Source organism: Corvus kubaryi, unplaced genomic scaffold (assembly GCF_017639235.1).
Source record: "Corvus kubaryi isolate FWS band 111438036 unplaced genomic scaffold, C.kubaryi_AGA036_p1.0 36605, whole genome shotgun sequence".
Classification (NCBI taxonomy): domain Eukaryota; kingdom Metazoa; phylum Chordata; class Aves; order Passeriformes; family Corvidae; genus Corvus; species Corvus kubaryi.
Genome location: NW_024580904.1, coordinates 7,991 through 25,836, shown reverse-complemented (window position 1 = coordinate 25,836; position 17,846 = coordinate 7,991). Strand labels below are relative to the sequence as shown.

The following is a 17,846-nucleotide window of genomic DNA, read 5'->3' as shown; positions in this document are numbered from 1 at the left end:
CAGCGGGGCTACCGGCGGAGCCGCCGCCGCTGGGACAAGCGGTGGAGCCGCGGGCGGTGCCTGAGAGCCGGCACAGGCGGGACCTCGGGCTCCGGGAGCGGCGCTGCAGCTGCGAGCGGCGCCACAGGAGCCTGGGCTTGGGGCGAGGCAGGCGGGAATGGAGGGGGCGATGCTTCCAGGGGCTCCCAGCCCTTCTCTTTCTTGTTTTCCCTTTGCTCCTTTCCTTGGGTCTCTGATAACTTAAAAATTCTTGTCCCCCTAGACTCTATGTTTCCCGCCCAGCATGAAGCGTACCTGCCTTCTTCTGTGTTAAAGGGTTCTTTTCAATTTACAAATACTTGTAAAGCCTGACAGATCCAGACTTCAAAAGAGCCATATCTGGGCCAGAATACATGGTCAGATCTTATTTCCTTCTCGGCCCAATCTAACATACAAAACTGGATCATTTTGACTTTGCTCTTTTTCTTTGTACTTGGGTTTGTATTCCAGTTAGCTAACATAATTCCCAGAAGGCTTTCCTGCGGTATCTCCACTGGCACGCCTCTATTCCCTTTTTTATTCCCCAACTCTTGCTTACTAGTTTTATGTCCCATTTTCTCAGAATCTTATCTATCCTTCCCAGGCCTTTGTTTCCCACTTTTTTTTTTTTTTTTTAAAACAATCCAGACCCCACCTTCTCTTTCCCCTTTCCTTACCTAGAATACAGAAGTTCCCTCCTCTTAATACAATATGCCTCCCTCCAGAAAATAAAGTTATATTTCAAGGTTTAGCATTTCTATCACATACATTTTCATTCATTCTCACTCACTCCTTTTTATTGTTCCAATATCTCTTTCTCAAGCACTATCAGTCACAACCACACAAGATAAAGGTACCTTTTAATTTCAAATCGTTGGCCAATATTCACCCATGGGCCCAGTGTTCCAGGTTTCTTGGATTCAATCCTCAACTTGGCAGAATTAAGCCCGAATTTCTTAGATTCAGTCCTCAATTTGGCCGTCTTAAAACCCAAATTTCTTGGATTCAGCCCTCAACCTGGCAAGTCTTTAGAGGCCCTCTTACTTTTTGTCTCGTTTCCTCGTGGTTTGTACTAGGAAACTCTTGACTCCCCTCCTTCAAGGAGCCCAATCCCTCCAGTGAAACCCCATCCCAGTTAAACCGGGGCTTCTCTCACTCCTTTATCTCTTGCTTCGCCTCTTCACTGACTGCTTCCCTCGCGGGAGAGCAGAACTGCAGTCTCAGAGGCTCCACACTCGCTTCGCAGGTCTGGGGGTAACCAGCCTGCATCTCATTACACACACTTTCATCCCCTGTATCCGCTCCCCCCCCAAAAAAAAGAGGAAAGAAAAAGTACTCACCTTTCTCTGAGTCTTCATGCACAAGATTTTACGTGTTTAACTGCCTCAGTATCTTAGGGAGCCTTTTCTTTCCTTTCTTTTTGCTTTGTCTCCTCTCTTGCCCTCCGGGTGTTTGACTGCAAACTCCCCTGACCCCGCCGGGAAGCACAAAGCGAGGCTGCCAAAAGCAGGTGGGGCCCCCCCGCTCTGGGTTCCCCAGGAGGTCTCAGAGGTGAGGCCTCTTCCCCGTACGGGCCACCAAATTTTGAAAAACGAGGTTCACTCTTAGTAAAATTTTAAGGAAAGTTTAATAAAAGAAACAATTAGGAGACAATAGCAAATAAGGGTATTACGGCCGGGTGCTTTGGCAGAGAGCCAAAGGCACACCTCTACATCCAAAAGATCATCTTTAAAAGTACATCTCTTATTGCATATTCAGCACAATCATGCATGATTCATAAATCCTTTGGAGTTTCTGTGTATCATCCCATCAGCCTTATCTTCCTCCTTGGCTCTATTCCGTCCCTGCTCCCTCCATAAATTCTTCTCTCTCTGGTTTCAGGTTTTCTTCTTCTCTGATAAGACACGCCAGGAATGTGAAGGCTTTCTCTGCCTATCTTTTCTAAATTGACTACATAAACAATAGACATTCTATATCACGTATTACATTACAGAACTAGGTAAAGTTTTTCTAACATTATGTAACATGCGAAGAGCCAACATAACAATGCATTCATAACAATTAGTAACAGTTCTAGAGAACTAATCGTTTCTTCTGTTACTTCACTCCCCATAAGTTCCTAGCCTTGTCTACAGGCAGATTCACACAGTCTGTTTGTAAAGACTCATCCATCTCATTCCTTTTAATCCCTCCTCTTTTTATTTGATCTGTATTTGTCTTTACAAACCTTAATTACCATTGATTTAATTTTTTCTTCTTGAGTCTTCTTGGCTTTTGCTATTATTTGCAGTGACATCCTTTTCTGTCCTTTTGTAGTCCTTTCTGGATCAGGTAGGCATGGCTGCTAGCGGCATCCCCTTGAGCACCTGCTGAAAGAGCTGCACCCAGCATGGTGTCACGCATGCTCAAAAGATTAGAGTTGCTATAGCATATAAGAGGAGAAATGGTATTCATTTAGCCCATAGCTGGCCAGTTAACCATGAAAACATGTCCCATTCCCATCCTTTCCACGTTTGGACAGGTCCATGAGCTGACGTTATTTCCTTTGTTTTTTGTTTGACCACATTTCTGCTGTCATCTGCTTGCAAACAGCAGCTCGAGTCATTGAATTTCCCACAAACTCCTCCTTCTTCTGCTAACAGATAATCTAATACCATCCAATGTTGAAATACCGCTTTCCTCATTGAAGTGGGTTGGTCAGCAGAAGGTCAAGAGCTGTGGCTGGCTGGTTGGTTATTATTTCCGAGACAGCTTGTAACCTAATTATCTCATTCAAATGATAAATGGGTTCCCAGGCATCTGGGATTAATTCCTTAGGTTTCCAAGGGGCTGGTCCATCGTGTTGTGTAACTTGTTCTGGTGGCCATTCATCTTTTCCCCGTTTTTGGGTGCTCCCTCCAGCCAGGGCTGCATCAGCTGACTGCTTTTCTCTAATTAAATCATCACAGATTTTGATTGCTAAGCGATTTCCCTGAATTTGTAGTAGCAAAAAGAACAACGGTCTAATATACCCCAGGGATATACCATATCCCTGACCAGTTTGGAGGTAACCTGAGCTAAGCATGTTGGCCACAAACCCAATAATGTCCTTTCAAAGCCCGTGTTTCATTAGCAAAGGGGCCTTGTTGGGGTTTTGGGAGTTCCCCTTCTGTTTGTTTTCCCTCCTGAGGAATTTTCTCCATGTATGTTGCCGGGGCAACAAATTGCTGGGTATCTGCGGAGGACAAAGGACCTAGCCATTGAGGGTGTGGTCCAACAGCTACTCTCTTTCAACTGGGTGTGTGGGCGGTGGGTGCTCAGCATTGAGACGGAGAGAGAGGCTGCTGCCATCTCATCAGCACTGCAGGCTTTCTGCTTTCAGCTGCCTTCTTTCTACTGGAGAAACCCCGGGATTCCCAAACTTGCCTTTCCCTGCCCCTGCTGCTGCGTTTGAACCTTCGCTGCTCTGTAGCCCTGCACGTCCTGCCTGCTGAGATCTCCGGGGGGTTCCCACCGCAGCTCCTGAGTTCGATACATCTCGTCTGCCACCCAGGATCTGTGCTCGTCCCTGCTGCTCCAGCCTGCTGCTCCAGCCCACCGCTCCAGCCTGCCGTTCCAGCCTGCCGTTCCAGCCTGCTGTTCCCGAGAGTCCGGGATTGGCTGCCCAGCGGTTTGTGAAGCCTTTGTTCCATCCCTTCCCGGGATCCCAGGGCACCGGTGCCGCGCGCTCCCCGAGCTCGCTCCGGAGCGCCCCCTGCAGCCGCGGGGGAACCATCGCACCTGCCCTGCTCACCGGGAGCCGCCAGCGCCCCTGCCGGCTGAGAGCGGAACTGCACCCGAGGGGAAAGGGCCCGACAGCCGAAAAGGCTGGGACTGGGTTTGTGATTGTTTGCTGTTACTGCCGTAGTTGTTGTTGTTTTGTTTGACTGGTTATACATATATAGATATATAATAGTAAAGAACTGTTTTTCCTATTCCTCATACCTTTGCCTGAAAGCCCCTTGATTTCAAAATATAATAACTTGGAGGGAAGGGGGTTGCATTTTCTTTTCCATTTCAAGGGAGAATCCTGCCTGCCTTGGTAGACACCTGTCTTTCAAACCAAGACAGGCCTTCCTGCCCTTGGTCATCAATTTGTGGGTCAAAATACAGCGGATTCTTGGGCCTAATAGTCCTCCAACAATAGTTGTTGCACCATAAGGGTCACAGTATTTGCATTTCCAAGCTCCCACACAGGGTTCCCATCTATGTTTACATCTGCAAGCTGTTTGGTTGGATTTGGAGCAGAACTCACTAAAATGGTTTGAGTTCCAATCTGGTGTTGCCATTTCCACTGATAATCATGAACGTGTGTTATACTTGTGGAATTTTCTCAGGGACAGCTTAAAAATAAGGTGGTCAAAAAACCCCCTTGTCCCTCCCCATTGCTTTACAGGCTTCCAAATATTTTTGGTAAGTCTGGTAAGAACACCTTACGCAGCTACCATTAGTGAGCTGAACAGGTATTTGATTGCATTTGCCTTGATATTTGGAACAATTGTAAGGAGGGCAATTGGGGGTCCAAACCCAATCATTTAAACCCAGAGGGAAAGTCAATTCACAAACGCCTTTTCCTACATAGACACGCCCTGTCCTGTTTAGGCAATAAGTGCCTGTTGGAGAAGAATAAAGTGGCCATGCACTTCCTTCTTTGGCCCAAAATCCCGTCCTACTATGGACCTCACGTCGGGTGTTGACCCACCACTTAGGTTCAGCTGGGCTAGCCAACCACGGCCACTCTTCAGATCCTCCTGGCCCTCCACAGAGCCAGCAATTGCTAAGGTTAAAAACTTCTGCTACTTCTTCTCCTAAGGCTGCAAATTGATTCTCCCACTCCTGGCCTAAACTTAGCTGACCATATAAAAGTAGAATTAGTAAGGAAAATATTTTAATAGTGTAATCAAATTAGCTAGTCTAATTTTCACATTGTCTTCTGCACCACCTGTGGCAATTGAAGACACAGAAACCACTGAACATAAAACAATCCAGCAAGTATTAGCCCCCAAGTGAGTGGAGATTCTAGAGGAGGGATGCCCATACAGACTATTTCAGCAGACGGTCTGAAGGTAGGACTGCGGGGCTTCCTCCGATGTCGAAGCACTGGCTACTGCTCCGGCCCATTCCTGCAGAGTGTCAGTCACGGCCTCCCAGCCTTCTCCTCCAGCTGAGATGTGCAAATCTCTGAGGCTTCAGAGACCTTGACCCAAGAGTGACGGGTCCACCTGTGTTCAGCTGTCTTGATGGCTGTTTCTGTCGTCAGTGACACTTGGAATGGGCCACGCCATTTCAGAACCACTGGCGCTTCTTTCTACTCCTTAACTAGGACTCAATCTCCTGGTTGGATGTTACAAGCAGCAAAGTCCAAAGGTGGGGCTTGTGCCAGCTGAGCTTCCTGTTGAAGGGGTTTCACAAGAAGCAGTATCCTGGCCACAGATGGTTTTAAATATGCATCACTTGCCTCTACCCCTCCACTAGGTTGAGACTTACCACGGTAATTGCAAACGACGATTGAAAGGGAGATAACTGAATCTCTCTTCTGGGTCGGGCCCTCATTCTCGCCAAAGCCAATGTCCAAAGCCCTACCCATGGCATCCTGGTTTCTATTACCAGCTTCAAAAGGTGTTTATTTCTCTATTCATTTTTTTCTACCCTAGCCGAGCTCTGGGGGTGCCAGGGCCTATGGAGGTTCCATTGTGTTCCTAAAGAAGCCAAAACCCCTTGAAGGATCTTTCCTGCAAAATGAGTTCCCCTATCTGAGTCTATTGCTTCTACAATGCTGTATCTTGGAATGATTTGTTCCAAAAATGCCTTAATAACTGATCCTGTCGTTGCTGAAGCAGTTGGAAATGCCTCTGGCCACCTTGCTAGCTGACATACCATTAGCAGAAGATATGAAGCCTTCCCACTTGGGGCATCTCAGGAAAATCCACCCGGCATCTTTGGAAGGGACATGCAGCCCAAGGCCTCCCTCCCCTGGCAAGTTACTTTGTAACTTGGCTGTTTGCTTTAGCACAGATCAAGCAACCTTCAACAGCTCGTTTTGCCAGTCTAAAAAGACCCCCAGCAACATCCAGCATGAGGAAGGCTTCTGCCAATCCTCAGGAAGTGCAAGGACTCTCTTCACAGAGTTGTTTTAGTATTGGTAGGGCCAAAGCTTCTGGTATCTCTTGTTTGCCATCCCTTGTAAACCAATTATTGCCTTTTTTCTCTGCCACACGGCTTTTAACTGTATCTCGAACTCCTCTGGTAGAAAAAAGACAGCTTCCCGGGCAGTGATGGAGTCACTGGGAGCAAAGGGGGCATCTTGGAGAGTTCTGGCAGAAGTGTTGCTTTCTGAGTTTCTTCATCCACCAAAAGGGAGACAGAGGAGTCCTGGAACATTCTTCAACTACAGGGAGAGGCCATGGGGCTTTTGCCATGGAGTCTCTCAAATGATTGTGGAACACAACCCCCTTTTTATGCCAAGTTCCTGGCAACAGCACCCTCTTCCTTTTCCCCACTGGCTGAGGTACTCAGGAGGTACAGACTTCTCAAACTGCCTACTCTATGCCCCCCTCTAATATGCACCCCCCTTTTGGTATGGAAAAGGAAGAAAAAGAAACTATTCCTAATGCTATTAAGTCTTTGCTGCCTTGCTCTAGATTCAGGAATTTAACACGGCCTTGGCTGAGCAACAATCTCTGTTGATTAGTAACATTTTCTAGAACTAATACTTTCTTCTGTTACTTCCCTCCCTGTAAATTCCTAGCCTTGTCTAAGGACGGATTCACACGGTCTCTTTATAAAGACACATCTATGTTACTCCTTTCACTCCCACACCTCCTTGGAGGTGGGACGGCTCCCCCTGGCACAGCACCTGGCACAAAACCCCCGTATGTGCACACACACACCTGCACTTACCCTGCACTCCGCTGCACACACACACACACACCTCCCGCACACTAACACCCCCCTCCACATCCCCACCATGCTACTTGCAGTGGCCCCGCCCCTGCCATCCCAGCCGGCTGGCAGCACCCACTCCTCACATGCTTCCCCATGCCTTGCGTTTCCTTGCTGCCCCCTCTGTAGCCTTCCCTCAACCTGCCTTTTCTCCCCTGCCTTGCATTGGCTTGCTCACCCATCCCCCACCTGACTTCCTTTCACATTCGTCTAGGTCTGGCCTCACCTTTCCTTTTCCTTCTAGGACCCTCATTGCCTTGCCTCGCCTCGCCTCGCAAAGCCACCACTTGCCTTGCCCTGCCCTTGAAGCCCTCCCTTGCCTTGCATGACCTTGCTCACCCCTCCCCCACCTGGAATTCAAGACCCCTTTTCAATGACATTTCATGGCCTTGCCCTGCCCTTTCTGCTCCTCCTAGGAATCTCAAAGCTCTCAAGCATCTCCGGTGTTTCAGGATCACAGGAGAGGAAGACCAGGGGAGGACGCATGTTGCCACACTCATCTCTATGGGCAGCCTTTGTCTGGGAGCAATCCTTGCATGTCTTGAATCTTGGAAGGGCAATTCACATTTTGCCCTTGAGCTCGGGGACCAGAATGAGAGGTCTTTTGCATACAAAGGAAAGCAGGTAGCTCAAGTCTTTTAGGTGCAGAGGAGAGATGACCCATGCGGGATCAAGGCCACACAGAGCACTTGGTCCTGGCCACTTTTGTGTACCAGCAGTCCTTGAATGTACTTCTCACCTGCCTTGCCTTGCCTTGCCTTGCCTTGGCAACACAACAGTTTCCTTGTCTTGCCCTGCTAGCCCTCTGGAGCCCTCTGGAGCCTTGCATTCCTTTGCATGGCCATGCCCCGCCCTTGACCTGCCTACTGCTTTCCTCCAGGGCCTTGACTTGCCAAGCACTTCCTGTTTCTGCCTGGCCTTCCCATCAGTGGACTTTCCTTCCTACGGCCAGCCTTGCCTCTAACTTCTGGGCCTTCTCTTGCCTACCACTCCATTTGCTTTCCCCTCACTGCTCTGGCCTTGCTTACCTCTCCCTTGACTTGCCCACAATTGCCTGCACTTGCTTTGCAGCGCCTTGCCTGCATGGAAGGCAAGGGCAAGAGTGGTAGGCAGGGCAAAGCAAAGCCAGCAAGTTGTAGGTAGTGCGAGGCAAGGCAGACGTAGGCAAAGGAAGCAGAGCAAGGGTAGCTTAAGAAGAACTAGACAAGGTACTGAAGGCAAGGCAAGGCCAAGAGACTCGGAGTGCCTTTCCTTGCGAAGGCAAGGACATAGTGCCAGTGTTGCTGGAGCAGATGTTAAGGTACCATGGGGAGGAATAGTCCAGCAAGACATTTCTCTTCTGGCCCCTTCCATGTAGGGGCAATTGTTGGACATATTCAATCCTGGAGGTGGATCAGTCCCTGGATGTGTTGTATTTTGGAGGAGGGGATGACTTTTTTTGGAGATGGGCTTGTAGTTGCTCTCTTTGGCAAGGGAAGCAGGTTTGGATGGGCACATCAGGTGCTCTTAGGGATTTTAAAGGCTTTTCCCAAGAGGCAGAGCTCTCTCTGGCTTAGAGCTGTTGAGCTGTCAGCGGGAATGCAAAGGCCAAGCTCGGGAGCCTTTTGTCCTGGTGCCTTTAGTGTGTGAGCAGTCCCTGGTGCCGTTGTCTTTGGATCCTGACTCTGCGAGAGGGAAGGCTTAGGATGGTGCCTAGAGCTGAGAAGGAAAGTGCCGAGAGCAGCGTGTGTGCTGCTGGTTTGAGGGCTGCAGTTGAAGTTGTAGGCAGCAAGAGCTTCCTCAGCTGGCACTGTTCTGAGCTCTGTTTTTGCCAGATGGTTTCAAGTTGGTGGGCGGAATCTGCGAGAGGGAAAAGATTTGTTTGGGCCAAAGAGGTTTGTCTGGCTCTTGGAGTGTGGTGTAAAGAAGAGTCTGCTCTAGGAAGGGGAAGATTAGGGACATCTTTTTGTCCTCATATCCTGTTGATTTGAGAGCAGGGAAGTTTCCAAGTTGCCTCTGCCCTTGGGCTGCTTTCGAGCAGCGCCAGGTGCTTGGCCTTCTTTTGCAAGTCGTCAGCGCCATCGTGTGCTTGTTTCGATGAGCGCTGACAGTGCCCAGGAAAAAGCCAAGCGCTTGGCTGGCGCGGCCCCAGTCGTGTGCGAGCAGTCGGTGGAAGAGCTCCGCTGTGCATCCTTGGAGACCGACAGAATGAGATCCTGCGCAGAGCGGGGAAGGAACCGTTTCAGTGTTGGCTGTGCAGTTTATCGGGGGCAATCCAGCACAGCCTCTCTCTTTCTGAACCTTTTCTGTGCGATCAGCTGCTCAACATGTAACTCACACCCGCTGAACTGCATCAAAGTCCCTGGAGACGTGCACTTTTCCTCAAGCTCTTTGTACCACCTTACCCTCTCACTCTCGCAAATCCCGAACCCCCTCCAAAACACCTCGCAGCTGCTACCATCAAAAACATCCTAGAACAAAAAGACAGTGTTGGCCTTCATTGTCCTTTGCAGTCTCAAAAGTAGCCCAAACACGCTAATGATTTGCACTTTACTTCTCTCTCTATATATAGCATCTTCGCATTTTCTCAAGGTGGCAGAGTCCATCGCTACAGCAAAGTATTTCCAGCTGCAGTTCAGACTGAGAGATTTGCCAGGACAGAAGGCATTTGCTGACCTTCTCTCCTGTAAAACCTGGTATTCGTAGCCCAGTCACTTTCACACACCTTCAGTGTCACCAAGTCCAAGCAGCTAGAGCTCACAGAGAAAGAAGTGTCAGGACAGATGTTCTTAAGTGTCATGGTTTGATGCTGGCTAAGTGCCAGGCACCCATGAAAAAACTCCCATCTACTTATTTTTCTTTGCTATGGCTGAGCAGAGTAGGGGGGATTGAAAACTTCATGAGTTGAGATAAGGATTATTTGGGAAAAAAAAGAAACACTTTAAGGCAAAACAGTTTCAAAAACAATATAAAGAAGATTTATTATTAACGGAGTTAAAAGTAAAAAGGGTAATGAGAACCAAAGCAAACCTTCAGAACACCTTTCTTTCCCAGTCCCTTCCTCTTTCCACCAACAGCACAAGGAAACAAAAACATGGGGTTTTGCTCAGTATTTCACATCCTAAAAATCTTTTTTCTGTATGCTTAAGGAAAAGAGTTTCTTCTGCTGTGCCGTGGGATCCTTGCCACAGGAGATAGTTCTCTGCGAACTTTTATAGCCTGGTTTTAACTTCCACAAGCAGCAGTCCCCCCTGAACCTTCTGCAATGTGAGTCCCTCCCATGGGCCAAGCAGTCTTCCCACAATTGCCTTGTGTGGGTCATTTTAGTCTTTTAAGGATGAGCTGTTCCAGTTTGGAAGTGAAGGTTCTCTTCCTCTGTCTCTAAAAGCAAAGGTCGTCTCCCCCTGCTCCTCACTAGATTACGGCTTTGCAGCACCCACGCACTCCAGTGTGAGCACTGCTCCTCACGGGCTGTGCGTTGATCTCTGCACCCCCCGTGCACCTCATGAGTTACAGGGACACAGTTTGGTGTCTTACAGTCCTCGCCACAGCCTGCAGGAGAATCTCAGCTCCGGCGCTTGGACCTCCTCCTCCCTCTCCTTTTTTTCACAGCCCTCGGTGCCGCCGCGTTGGTTTTCCTCACGTGTCCTCACTTTTCCTCTGACTTGGAAAAGAGTCGGTGTCTGTAAGCTGCATTGAGAGGTTGATCTCGTGCAGGCTCCACATCGGGGAGTTGCTCGCCGTGTCTCTCGCTGCACGGGTGGCTCCAGCCCCAGGAGGGCCCCGGCCATGCGGTCCTGGCCTCGGGAAGGGCCCCGCTGGGATGGGCCCTGGCGGCTGCCTCGCCACCCCTCGGGAGAAGAAAGAAAAGAACTTCCCATGGTTTTTCCTTTCTTAAATATGTCATCACAGAGGTGTTAAAAACTTGTTTGATTGGGCCGCCCGATTAAGTTAATTAACCTGCCCATCGCCAGAGCCTTCAGCGATTAGCTCTGTGCCAGACACAGAAGTTTCGAGCAGCTTTTCTTCTGCCCCCACCACAAACCAGGCTGTGTTAAACCAACACACTAAAGCACCCCCTTCTCTTAGCAGCATTTAAACCACACACAGCACACTGGGACTATGCACCGTCCTTCTGACATATACGTGCCATCGGATTTTCCCACTCTTGCAGGTCTTTTTCCAACGTCCAGCAGCTGCTCCCCTGAAAAGGCTGTAGAAGAAAAAGCCAGTGCTACACTGCACCTTCCCCTTGCCACATGTCAGCCACATCAAACTCACCGGTGCACTCTGTACTTGCCTTCTCCCCTGATTCTACCATCGTGTTCTCTGCATCTCAGAGTCTAAAGCTAAATGGGATTTTTCCCCTGGGGCTTGGATAAGAATATGTGGAATCACAAACAGCTTTTGTTGAATTTCTCCCTTACAACTGCTAACTTGAATTCAGCAGGCGAGCGAGAGGCAGATACGCTCCTCTTGCAGCCTGTACGAGGCACAAGCCCAGTGGCAGACCTTAATTTGGACATGGTTAATTTCTATTCGTGAGAAAAGCCTGTGAGAAGAAAAGCAGTTAGTTTTTATTCATGAGAATATAGTATAAACAGAAGGATGAAAGTTAAACAATAGAAGGAGAAGAACAGCAACATATCTGCACCTGTCATTTTCTGAATGCTTGAACACTTGTGCCATAGGTAGCCAATGACTGTAAGTTTTAGTTAACAGTAGCCCGTAAGTCTATTGTAGTAGTTTAGCAGCCAATCAATCTGTAACACGAAAGACAACATACACAAGGGGTATAAAAGAGGCTGCTATGTTTAATAAATGGCTTTTTGCCCTTTATCCGAGGCACTGTCTGTGTGTGTTGTGACTGCCCCAACAGCAACAATTCACCATTACATTCTGTCTCTCTCACAGTCTGAATCTAAACCAAAAATTTTTCAGCTACATCTTGCAATGAAAAATGCGACAAGTTGCTCAATTGAACCATGCACCTCAGGCAAGGAAACATATACTCACTCCACAAGTGAGAACTGCGGTCTCACTCTGCTGCTCTGCAATTTTCTGGTCAGCTTCAAGTAAGGTCACGCACTTTCAAATTTGCAGTCACCAATGTGTCCGTGTCCTTTCGTACAGAAATGTGTTCTGTGTGAGAAGCGGGTGGACACTTTGAGCTCTGGGAGAATGAGAAGGCGTGATGCTTCATAACGCTGAGAACAAACCTGTGGAGCACCGTGGCTGCAGTGTACAGGCTGCAAGAGGAGCGTTACTGCCGCTGGACTGCCTGCCCAAACCAAGTTATCCATCGTAAGGGGGAAGGTCTGTGACAGCTGCCTGTGCTCATACATATTCCTGTCTGAGCTCGACGTGGAAACAATCCTGTTTAGATGCCAAGATTCGAAAACTGATGCCAGAAGATGCTGTAAGGGTAAGTAGGTAATGCAGCCGTGTGTTTGGTGTGGCTGTCATGGGGCAAGGGGAAGGTGCAGCCCTGGCTTCTTCTTTTAGAGCCTATTTGGTGGGAGCAGCTGCTGGACTTCGGCAACGGAGCTGTGAGAGTGAAAAATGTGACAGCAAGTCTGAGAAGGAAGGTCCAGAGCTGCAGTGTGTTGTGCGCAGTTTAAAGGCTGCTTGGAGGAGTGATTTAGGAATGCTTTCTGTTTAATGCTTACTTCTGACTGGAGCTATAGCTGCTTGGACCAGACACATAACCGTAAAGGTGTATGGAAGTGCCTATATCCAGGCTGTGTGGTGGAGTTCAACATGGGCAATATACAGGTTGAAGTAGCAAGAACATTCTCAGCTGACTCTGATTTATGAATTTTGCTGGACTTTTGCAATTCAGTACACTACCCACACAAGCACGGTGCTCTGTGGCTTCATTCTTTGCTCTGTGTGTGCTGGCCAAAACCGAAGCCCATCGATGGCATTCAGCTTTGTGGCTTTTCAGCCTGTTTTCTGCACACATCTACAGTGTGCTGTGCACAGATTTTCCTCAGCTGTAAGACCAGTCATACTCTTTGTGCTTCACAGAGTCCAAACTGCCTGTCTAGCTGTCACTCAGTCAAATGTGCAGGAGAGAAGCACTTCCTGCATTAGTCTTTCTATGTCCAAGACTTTCAACACAGCACCACAATCTGCAAACGAGAAGGGGTAATGAAGAACACGCTTTTGTCCTGGCACATTTTTCTGTGCGAGACATCTATCCAGATCTTTGGTCCTTGTGAGGCTGTAAAGTGTGCGGTGGGACTTGGAACTGGGAAAGAAGTTTCAGACAACAAGAGAGGCAGAATGTGCTGGTACCTAGCGCTGAGAGGGAAAGTGCATAGCTCAGGTGTGTTTTGGCAGAAGCAGCCCTGGAGCGTTTCGCTGCCGGCACCGTGCTCTGGGTGAGAAGCAGATGGTGGCTCGACTCTGGCAGAATGAAAGCGCGGCAAGGTACTAAAGGGGAGGAATGAAGGTGGAGGGCACTGGGCTCGTGTGTGCAGTGTACAAGATGAGAGAGGAAATAAAGCCTGAAAGAGAAACAGAATGGGAAACAGAAAAGTGAAGTGGGAAGCAAAGTAAGAAATACAGTGAAAAGCAAGACAAAAGAAGAAATGAGGAGAACAGAGGAAACTGAGGAAAAGGGAGACAAAGAGGACAGACAGGAGACAAAGAAAAAAGACTAAACCACGCCAAAGAAAGAGAGGAGACAAAAAGGGTGGGGGATATCTTTATTAGGGTTTGTTCAACTTTACTGAATGACTTTTTTTATTTACGCTTCAGGAAAACACAGGAAACAACAATGTATACAGACAGAAGGCTGTACAATGCAAAACATTATCTGTGTGTATTGAATTTGCTTTTGTTCTGTAAAGAAGTCCATACAGTTTCTAACCTGAAGGCAATACAAGTACAAATACAATCCATAAACACATCAGTAAAAGTACAATTTACATACAGAGCGGCGACAAACACAAGTACAGAATAATACAGGGCAATACAGGCCAAATACATATCAACACAATGTAACCATTTTTCTATTTCTGGAAAATTTATGACATTTTGTGTTATTGTTACATCACAGGAAACCCAAAAAAAAAAAAAACCATGCAGAGAACACAACCCTCGTCCACCACGCACACCTTGTTCAGCTTACACACAAACACAACCTCACTCTCATCTCGACCGCCCCATCACTCCCCGGCCACCGCCAGCCGTCGGAGCACATTCACAGCACTCCGTGGGAACGGGGTTCCCGGGAGCCTCAAAAAAAATCATTCTGCCTGAAAAAAACCCTGTCCTGGCATGATCTGCACCCAAACCCCGTCAATGAACATCACCTTGCAGACTGGCTGGGACCAAGGAAAAAAACCCAGCTGGCGGGCTTTTGCATTCTAAATTTAAAAATGAGTTGAAAAACCTGAATGACAAAAATCACAAACACAAGGGTAGAAGCAGTCAATAGACATACACTGTCACACACAGACACAGCCAGACAGACACAGCCAGCCAGACAGACACAGACAGCCACGTGCTCACACACACAGATACGCACTCTCACACGCAGACAGCCCTCCTTCAGCTTACACACTGACTGCAGCCCTTACTCAAAACACTCCACACACAAAGAAGATGCTTTGATAAATCTTCCAGCTGCTGCTCCTTGACATCAAATAATAGATTCTGGGAAGATCAGTAACATCAGTGACCACAGAGATCGAAATCCGCCTCAGGACCCTGCAAGACAACATGAGGCAGCCTACGAGTGGCTGTCTGACAGCTAGGAGATATCTCCATACCGGGCCCCCAAATTTTCCACCCAAAAGCCCATAGACAAGAGGTGAACCATAAAGGTTTACAACTGTTCTGCCTAACCGTGACTCTACATGCCAGAGCAGGGCAGCTCCAAGCGTAACTGGCACACAGACATGCAGTGCACCAAATATAGCAAAGATGACACAAGGATTTGAGATAATTCTCCAGAAGATTAATTCTTGAGCCCCATTTATTTTGAGGCACTGGAACCTGCAGAACTACCCCAGTCACGTGAGGAGGGTCTAAGACACTCCATATAGAAGTCCAAGAAATGGCACATCAGAAGAAGGTACTACCAAAACTGAGGAAGGTGGATGAGAACATCTTGTGTGCTTTTTCTGGTCTCAAAAAGTAAAAATGTAAAGATGCTGGAATACCCCTGATCCGGGAAAGCACACAAGTGGAGATGCTTGCTGCTGGTACGGCCTGGAAGGATGTTGATTAAATAGACTGTGCAAAAACCTCGGACACGATGGCATCCGGGGCCCGTGAGGTGCTCCTGGGGCAAAACCAGCCCCACTGACCAAGATATAACAAAGCCCTATGACACGAAAGACGATGAATACAAACGACATAACACAGACACAAATAACGTAACACAGACACAAACGACATAACATAGACACAAACACCATAACATAGACACAAACAACATAACATAGACACAAGTTGAAACTGCCCAGCAGTTTCACCTGATGGACCCAAGATTCCTAGTGCAAGATGAGCCAGAAGCTGATGATGCTGAAGGAAAGAAGGCTCCACGGCAATAGCACGTGACGGTGAAACATAACTCTTTACAAGAAGTTAGTGCCGAAGCTGTCAAGAAAATGCTCAAGAAGCTCGGTAGGCCTAGAGAAAGAGGCAACAACTGCCAGGCCATAAGAAGGGATATCTAGAGAAGGACTCTGCCATCGAAGGTCTAAATGATGTCACAAAATGTGACTGAGCAACAAATGACCGAGATGTGAGATGCAGGAGTGCTCCACTCACAAGCGCTCGAACGCAGCTGTGCTGATGAGTAGATGGAACGGAGACTGGGGATCACTCCAGGCCCGAAGGAGCTCTCCTTGGGTGAAAGATTCATGGTGACATTGAGACTTGAAGAAGGCAAATGACACGAAGGTCACGAGAACACAGAGAGAGGAAAACACCTGATGGCAAGGGCTGCCCCAGCTGACATCTCTTGCGGGCAGCTGCATCACCAAACAGTATAATCCCTTGGGTCTCACTCTGCTACTGTGAAATACTACAAACCCTGCTGTTCTGGGGTTTAAAAGCTACTTTTAGGTCAGCAAAAAGTCTCTGGCTGGGACAATTCGCTGAATTAATTGGTAAATCCCAAAATCTCTTTCCAAGTACATAAAAACCTACACAAAAAGGTGGTGGGTACACCAGAGGTGCTTCAGGTTCCCTGAACTGTAGGGAAACTGTCCCGAGTCTGGCTTTGGGCCACTGCCCCTGGCACACTGGCCTTTCCAGACCAGCCATCCTCCTTGGGAAGGCCAGGGAGAAGGGAAGGGGTTTTGGAGCCCCTCTGGTAACTGCCAGCCCTGCTGCCAGTGAGCGATGGTGCTGTCAGTGCCTGCAGCCCTCACCCCAGCTCGGGCCAGTGGATGGTACTTGGGGTGGCGTTTGCAGTGCTGGAGCAGCAATTGCACCCAATGTCCTCAAAGGGCATTTCCAACCTCCAGGATTGCAGGGGACGCTCAGGGACGGACTCAGCTGCACAGACAGGCATGGGAAGCTGTTACACGCAGATTATATTGCCATGAGCGAGAGCACTTCAGTGCATCGTTAAGAGAGTGCAGAGAGCCGGAAAAAAACACCCAGTTACACCTTTATCCTGCTCTGTGGTTTGCAAGTGGGGCATGAACACCATTTCGTTATGATCTTGAGAGTTCTGAGGAAAATAACAATAAAGGTGGCAGTGAAGATGCCACTTTTCTGACACTCCTGCTCCAGAACCATGACCCAGCAGGTTTCTGTGAGAATCTGAATTATTTGTGTCATTCAGAAGCTGCACACTCCTAAAGCAGTGCCTTGGGAACACAGTTTCTCACTTGTGTTTTGTAATCTGAGTTGTATTTCCAGCACATTTCAAGACAGTTTAAATCAGAATGAGGTCACTTGGTGACAACACGTCAGGCACATCAGGAGACCCACCAGACAATATTCACTATGGACTCTCCATTCCCATCGCTCCATCTGCAGCATCCTCTTTTCTCATGCATTGAACAGTTCTGTTTGAAGGATTGCAGTCAGGAAATGGATTGCTGATCCCAGAAGAAAACCCCCAAGGCAATTTTTACTCCCTGCAGATAGATGGAATGAACAAGGGCAACTGCTGTCACAGGGGGGAAAAAAAGAGAGGTTTAGCAGCTTTGGAGTTCAGTCTGGACCGGGCGTAGACGGACGGAGATCTCTATAAGCAGATCTTGGAACATGCGGTTTATTGCAAAGGGCGTGGGTATAGGGGCACTGCTTAGAGCTGCAGCTGGCAGCTCTGAGCAGGCCCAAGAGAGCAAGAGAGTAAGCGAGTAAGTAAGGAGAGAGAGAGCGAGAGGAGTGAGAGTGAAGAAGAAGTGATGAGAATAGGATGGAATGGACTGGTGAAGTCCTGGTTACAATACAATAAATCATCTTCTGTACTGAATATTCTAATTGTCACTAACCAATCTAATACAAGATACAAATCCTATAGCATTTACATACAGCCTGTAAGAGTTCTTATATTACCACAGAGTGTTACATCTTAACTTCTAAAAACTACTCTTTGGACCCCTTCTGCTGAGCTAGTAGGGTCTGCTCTGACCCTTGGACCTGCCGGCAAGCAGAGGGTATTGTTCAATCGAGAGGGGATTATCTTCAGTGGCCATACCATTGTTTTCCAGTTGTTCAGTAACTAAGACTTGGTATTGCAAAAGTGGCTTTCATTTCGATGTCGCCTGTAGTTTTCATATTCCCAAAATCTTTTGTCAGGCAATCATATTTATAAGGCTTTCCTGTTTCATCTTCCCGAACAGAGAGGATTGTTGTGATCAGACACCTTTCCCTGTTGAAGGCTTCAGTTTCTGCTGCCATCCCTAAGCAGC

At 48.1% G+C, this 17,846-nt stretch overlaps 1 long non-coding RNA gene across 1 annotated transcript; it reads right to left on the bottom strand.

The window, feature by feature from the left end:
- Positions 1 to 13,656: 13,656 nt before the first annotated feature.
- On the bottom strand, positions 13,657 to 17,260 carry LOC121660586. Its single transcript, XR_006014721.1, has 2 exons — positions 16,918 to 17,260; positions 13,657 to 14,676 (listed from the first exon to the last, which is right to left on the bottom strand). It is a non-coding gene; the product is annotated as an uncharacterized LOC121660586 (long non-coding RNA).
- Positions 17,261 to 17,846: the final 586 nt, after the last annotated feature.